General features: G+C 43.3%; 1 long non-coding RNA gene across 1 annotated transcript; it reads right to left on the reverse strand.

Moving 5' to 3' along the window:
* Positions 1-278: 278 nt before the first annotated feature.
* LOC310693914 lies at positions 279-6605 on the reverse strand. The gene is made up of 4 exons (XR_014519421.1): positions 6481-6605; positions 5419-5636; positions 1286-1394; positions 279-533 (listed from the first exon to the last, which is right to left on the reverse strand). It is a non-coding gene; the product is annotated as an uncharacterized lncRNA (long non-coding RNA).
* Between the last annotated feature and the right edge of the window lie 732 nt (positions 6606-7337).

The raw sequence follows: 7337 nt of genomic DNA on the forward strand, positions 1-7337 counted from the left end.
AATCAGGTTGGCTCACTGTGGATCAAACAAATTTCTCCCCCATCCCTAGCAGAAATAAAACTGCATGATGGAGAAGGAGCCAGCCTCCTCCCCACCCGTTATTCTTTTGCTTCGAATTGTCACATCAGCAGCTACAAATCTGAAATGAAAAAGAATCTCCAAGCTATGCAAAACTTAAGAGTTCTCTGGCTTTAAGATGCTAGAGCCAGGATCTCTTACTCGAAAGCAGCCTCACCAGTTTGTGAAGATGTGATTTTTGGCCTCTGTAATAGCCTGCATTCCTTTTATTGTTAGCACATGCGCACGCGCGCACACACACACACACTGCAACCAAAGTGGTCTCCCCTTGAAATCTCACCATATTCTGCCACCATGAAATATCTTGCTGAATCCTCATATGCAAAAAGTGGACTTCCAATGACTATGGTGTACCTTCCCATGGCTGCTTCGGAGGCCAGAGGAAAAGACAGGTCCACAATTCCATTTTGAGGCTTCACATCCACCCACTGGCCTATTCGGTTCTCATTAGGATCCTGGGCACAGGGATAAGACCAAAAACACTGTGATGTTTGTGTGGTTTGTAACATCACAAAAGCAGTCAAATACAGAGCAGACACAGAGGGGAATCTTGCTCCAGCCAGGAGGACTTTCTGTCACACCTGGTCCGGAGCATCCTCCCCCTGTATGTGACCAGGTAGATGGGTGTGACCTTCTGAGACCCCATAAAAGGGTTGGTCACACAGCCCTCTTTCTCTTGATGATCTTCCTCTTGCACTATCTTGTACTATTTTTGGCCCTTTTCCCTCACTGCCATGAAAGCAGCAAAAATAGGATGCAATGTCTTCTGTCCCAAACCACATTCACAAGCCAGCTTGGAATGTAAGTATTTTACAAACGGTGTAGACCCGCTTTGGGATTCCAGAAATAAATAAAGGGCAATGAGATGAATATCTATATCTATATGTTTATTTTCAAATGCAGGTTTGGGAATAGCTATCCGCGTGCCTTTCCTCCCTCTAAGCCAAACATCCCTCATAATGATGAGAGTGTGTTGAATCTCACTCTTAATGGCATGCACTTCAAATCATTCGACCTGTACAGTATACTTAAATTACCAATTAACCCTCACAAAAAAAGATCAGGTCGGGTCAACTGAAAAGATCAAGGCTGTCTGGGCACTTCCATTACCACCATGAAGCAATCAGGAATAAACCAACTGGCAGTTTGTGACCTCTGCCCCCAAACAAAGGTCCCGTGCTTTGTGATTAATGGTTGTATGGTTCACCTTTTGTTCCCAGACAAGCAGTACTTAACCAGCTTTCATTTCATTCCATTTCTCTTTTGCATTCTGCTGATCAAGAACCTTCAGAAATGTGCCTTCCTGAGAACAGGCGCTAGGAAAGAAAAATAAAATAAAAACAATTTCAGGAATTGGGTATTATTATTTTTAAAAAGGGGGGGGTTCCAGAACTGTGGGGGCTCTGGCTCATGATCTTGTTATCAGTTGCATTTCATACAAAGAACCCAGATGAATCAGCCTACAGGTCTGTTTAATCCAACAGTCTGTTCCCAACTGTGGCCAATCTGCTGCCTATGGACAGTCTAAAAGCCAGTCAAGAGTGCAGAAGCCATCTACTGATTGTGATTCACAGAACGTGATATTCATATAGCCATCATGACTATAGCTGTCAGGAGCCGTCCTACTCTCAAGTAGGACCCTGGTAGAGACACATGCCTGACTGGCATGTTCTCTCCCTCCTGGTCAATCATTCGGGAGCTTCAAATCTTTCTTCTGCCCGAACATCACAGCGACTGATGCCAAGAAACATCAGCACACTTAGGGATCTGCAGAGTCTTCGCAGCTTGTGTAACAGACCTCATCAACTCAGCATTTTGGCTAATCTACTTTATTTACATATAAAACACTTGGAGCATTCTGACTTAGCTCCTTCCTCTTTCTCATCAGACAGCAAAGAGAAAGAACAAAGGACAATAATCCCATTTCACGGAACACAGTAACACAAACATCCTGTCTCCGTCCCTTCCACTCTGTGGAATGAAAACATACAACGACATGTGATAGACAACAATCCCATGACTGCACACACGGGGAATGAATTTTCACCAATAGCCTCCCTCAATCCCCCCTTTAAAGCCATTTAAACTAGCGGCCATCACCAAAATCCATCAGTTATGATCATCATACTTGTTAACAATGATCAAGATGCATGCTTGACCAAATAACATATTAATTCATAAGAAAATGTGTATTAAGAATCTAAAAATGTCTTTAACTGACACTAATATTTATTTAGCATTAAGCAACAGCTATATATAACATCTGGATTAGTTGATGTGTAAATTTTGTGATTTGAAGTGTTTTTAGAACCTCAACCACCATAGTGATTATGCAGTGCTAAGTCACAATGTCTTGCCTGAGAATGATAGCTGTTAATTGCTTTCATGAATATGGATCTGAAAACTTGCCTACAACAGAAAGGTGCCATGCACTTGAAAATGTAGATTAGCCATGGGAGCAAGGGTAAATAAGTCCCCACTGCCATATTACTCTCTGAAGTATCAAATATGTTGTATTAAGGACAGCACAATTAATTGGAAGTCAAATATTACTGGGAATTTGACATTTTGATGTGAATATTCATAGGTATCAGATTCAATATATGGTTATGAACTCCTCCCTGGCTGATTCCAATTTTGAGCCTATTTGACTCCAAGCCTATTTTTCACTTCTCCTTAGCAGTCAAGGGCTGAGGGGTGTCAAAGACCATCATTTTTGCAGGAGGGTCCATGTCTTCATCATCCTACCAGCCACCCAATCAACATGAAGTGGGAGCTTTTTAGCACCAGGGCAGTCTTTACCATTTGAAGCAGGGGGTAAAAACATGCTCCCCTGGGGTTGTTGTTCTTGTTGATGTTGTTTCTGACAAGCAGTTTGAAAATGGGGGTCATGAGGGAGGTGTCCCTGGACAAAAAAAGTACACCAAATTTCAGACAAACATGTCCAGGGACAATTGTGCTTGTTTATTTTACCTTCATTATAGAAAAATGGAGAAGTCACACTTTTCTTGTTTTCCCTTCCCCCTTTGCTGGAAGTGTTCTCTGTGAAGAAATAGAGAGTGCTTTGGGGGTTTGCTGACACACCTTATTAATGGCGCAAACCAGCTCAGAGATATGAAAGCTTGTTCCAAATCAGCTGATTCACCTCATTCTGAGTATTTACAGAAGATGGAGAAAAAAAGGAAGCAAGGGAAGTATGGGTAACAATTGATTTGAGTACCACAATGGCACCTGCTTCATTTCTTTTTCTTTTTCCTTTTCTTTTTAAAGAAAATATCTGCTGTTGGGAAACTTGAAGTATTTTCCTTTCACTCCAGTTAGCTGTTGCCAGCAACTACTACACATTCACTACACAAACACTGGTTTTGTATTCTGACTGACAACAAAAGACGACAGCAGCAAATCCACCAGTGCTATTTGGACTTGCAAACCATGGATAAGCATAGAGAACATGGTCATTCAACTGACAGAACCTGGTGAATCGAGTCACTGCAATACATATGCGAAGGTTCATATATTCAGGATTTCAAGGCTATTCTTTGTCTCTTGGTGATGCTTTACACTGTGATTTCCTCAATATACGTTTATCATAGGATTTTGATGAGAAAAGACCTGTCTGTTTTTTACACACACCCACACACCATGCCAATTTCTTCTTTCTTCCAGCAGCAATGCTCAAGAGCTAAAGCATTGGGATGCCTTTTTTCATCATGAGTAAATGACATGTTACTTACAGATACTTATACTGAAGTCCTGGTGATTTTTAAAATGAAAAGCAGCCTGGGATTCAGAAACACAGGAGGGGGGTGGGGTGGGGGGTGCTTAACTCTTTTCTCATCAGTCATTTTTCTGTTAAAAATCACTCCTATGGCTGGTCCCCCCGCAATCCAAGAAGAGTCAGAGTCCCAGTATATGGTAATAGGTGATTGATTTATATAAGCTCACTACTCTAGGTTCCAATTTTTTAAAATCATGTCTATGAGAACAGTGGCATATATGATGACTTCATCACATATCAGAAAGGTTATGATGACGAACAGAATTCTCTCTACCATAATAGCCCTCAGAGAGCTACAGTGAGTCAGGAGAGATTACGCGCTCCCAGAAGTATATAAAGGTTCACAGGCGGAATTCAACTAAACAACTGTGTGAGAAGAATGGTGTCCACTTATGCAATGGGACTTTCCCACCCTAGAACAGATTTAGGGCGGAGGAGAGAGGGAGAGCATGCTGTTGCACAAGGAAAAATCCTTGTGCTGATGGAACATTAGCCATAGTGCTACACTGAAGTCTTCCCACAGAGTAGAATGAGATGCTCATATCTAGTGCTAAAACAAAGTACAGTACCTAATATGCTCCATTCTGCTGCCACAAATGTTGCTATGGGGGGAGGGGGGAGAAAGGGGATGCGGCAGGGGCGGGTGGCCCCAGGTGTCACCCCTGAGGGGCGGTGACAAAATGCCAGGTGGCACTCACTGCGAGGCCTGCAGCACGCCCAAGCCATGCATCTCTCCTGCGAGTGACACAGTGGCTTGGGTGCCCGCAGCCTCCACAATGCCCCAAACAGCCCACCCGCTGCCTCCCCCTCAGCTGAAAGGCGGCTGAGTGGGAGAAGGCAGGCAGACTCCTTGGAGGCCCCACGGACCGTCCTGCCCCGATTGGCTCTGCCCCTGGGTGCAGAGCACGTGTGCCGCCCCTGGCATCCGACTGGCTTGCTCTTGGGGGGGGGGGCTCTAATCCAGCACCAGGAGTATGGCTGTGGGGTCTCTTGCCCCATGTTTTTGCCACCAAGTAAGGCCTACCAGCTTGGCTGGCGCCAAGTGCTCCCTTCTCTTCTCAGTAGGCAATTAGCAGTGAGGATTTCTCTCTTCTCTGCTGAGTATTGCTATTCATCGCTTTCCACAAGAAGAGGTCTCAAAGCGACTTACAAATCTATAAAATTCAAAACACCTTGGTAATCAATTAAAAGCCAAATCCATAGAAAAAGATACAATAGAATCCCCCCCCCAAAAAAAAGTGTTCATCCAACAATAACAATAAAAAGGATGGCTCCACTCCATTCTGACTGACAACAAAAGATGACAGGAGCAAATCCACCAGTGCTATTTCGACTTACAAACCATGGCTAAGCATAGAGAACATTGTCATTCAGCTGCCATTTTCTACAGACCCCATCGAATCGGGTTACTGCTAAGTGATGAATGCCGCAAACTAGGCTAGATATCATAACAAAGTCTTACCCATGTTAAGGGAAAAGGGTCTTAGCTTGGCACCTGAAAACTGACAATTATGGTATGTTTCCTTCAGAAGAAAACTGCACAAACTCAGGTGTAGATGTACCTGTCTGTAGCACATATCTATATTGGGTTCAATGGCTTTTGAAGTGTCTGAAGCCTCAGAATAGATCCTTCCGGTCTATCAGTTTTGTTCTGCAGTCCATCATATTGACCAAATTGTAGCTTCAGAAGCTAGTGATCATGTGTGCTCTATATAGCATGCAGAGAGCTTAGAAGAACTTGGGGGGGGTCCAATTAGAGAGTGCTAATTGCTCTCTTCTTCTTCTTTTTAATAATTTTTATTAACCGACCAATCAAATCAAATCACATCACATAAATTCCGAATTACAAAGCCCAATTTTAAATTTTTGTTGGGGAGACCCATTTCAAGTTTCGAAGGGGGATTCCGATCATCTTCTTGCTGCTGCGTTAATATCCACAAATCTGTCCAAATAATGTTCATAATTCTATCCAGTCGTATCTTGCTGTTTCCACATCTCATCTTGTTCGTATATTTTTCTTTTTTTCTTTATGATCTCTTCTGATAATCTCCTTAAGCAGGTAAACACCAATTATAATCCTGTGTAAATTTTTCCGTTCGTCCAATCATCATATCAAGATGGTTTCCATATATCATCACTTTCATCAATAACAGCACTCTTTCCTTCATTAATCTCGCAAATCTGTCGCTCTTTAGTCCCTCTGAGGAGGCTCACCCACAATATAAAAACAGCTCTGTTCCTCCTCCCAGACTTAAGTCTTCCGACAGAACTTGCCAAAATGGCGACGGTATTTTTTGCTGCATCATTCCAAAGCTCTTATGCTTTCCACGATCTTCTTGAAACATGCTTTGGTTAGAAAATTATCTCCACAGAGTCTTAAATCCACAGCTTAAGTCATTTAAACGGCTTTCTGCCTAGTGCCTCCACCCCCACAAATTCGGGGGTGGTATAGGGCACAGCAGGCAAGGGCAGTCCTCCCCACACGCTTGGGGGGGGCAGGGAGGCTGTTTACTCCCATCACAGCCTCTTAATTACCGCGTGTGTGTCAGAGAGATGTTATTGTCAGCCATCTTCCGATGCGCCCCTAGTGGCCCCCCGCCGCTAATTGCTCTCTTCTTATGCACCTGCACAAAAGTATAGGCATAAGAGGGGCCACAAAAGTTCCTGTAAGAGCAACAAATTGGTTTTTAATGCAGTACTTTCAGAAGATGAATGCAGTCTGGTATTTCCTGGTCCAGCCTCTCATCTCTCCTACCTGGTGTGATGCTGTCATCCTTTAGTGCTGATGATGGTGTGAGCGTGTCATAAAGGGGTGTCTGTTGCACACTCCTTTCATATTCAGTATCAAAGACAGTTTGGTCGTGACAGAACAGGTTCCCCATTCTGCCTTGGCAGTGGAAGCAGGGGGAAAGATGTGTGAAAATAGAATTTGTCATCACAACTACTTAATCTGAATCTTTTTCGGAAAGGCAAAATATTTGTCATAACCCAAGCTTAAGCCCCAACCTTGTCTAGAGCACTCTGGAAGTCTAGACAGTCCCATTTTGGGATGTAGCAGGTCCAATCTCTACTTCACTATCCCCATCTCACCAGAATCAACTCTGGAATACATTGTCACCAGCTAAGACAAGGCCAGTTGCTCAGGTGCTTCTTTGTGTTGTCTCCTGTTCTTCCTTAAATTCAGAATTGTTGTGCATAGATTCACTGCCGGGTTTTTGTTTTTAAGGCAGTTCAGCTTTAGAAGCAGCTGCTGCTGCTGCTGCTGCTGCTGCTGCTGCTGCTTCTTCTTCTTCTTCTTCTTCTTCTTCTTCTTCTTCTTCTTCTTCTTCTTCTTTTCTTCTTCTTCTTCTTCTTCTTCTACATTTATCTACAGTCACATAAATTACACACACACACACACACACACACACAGCATAGTGATAGTGTGAAATGCTTTAGGACAGTGGCTCGAATCTTATGAACACTTCCCTGGGAACACATT

The sequence above is a fragment of the Podarcis liolepis genome (genome assembly GCF_965112155.1).
Source record: "Podarcis liolepis genome assembly, chromosome: 1".
Lineage (NCBI taxonomy): Eukaryota > Metazoa > Chordata > Lepidosauria > Squamata > Lacertidae > Podarcis > Podarcis liolepis.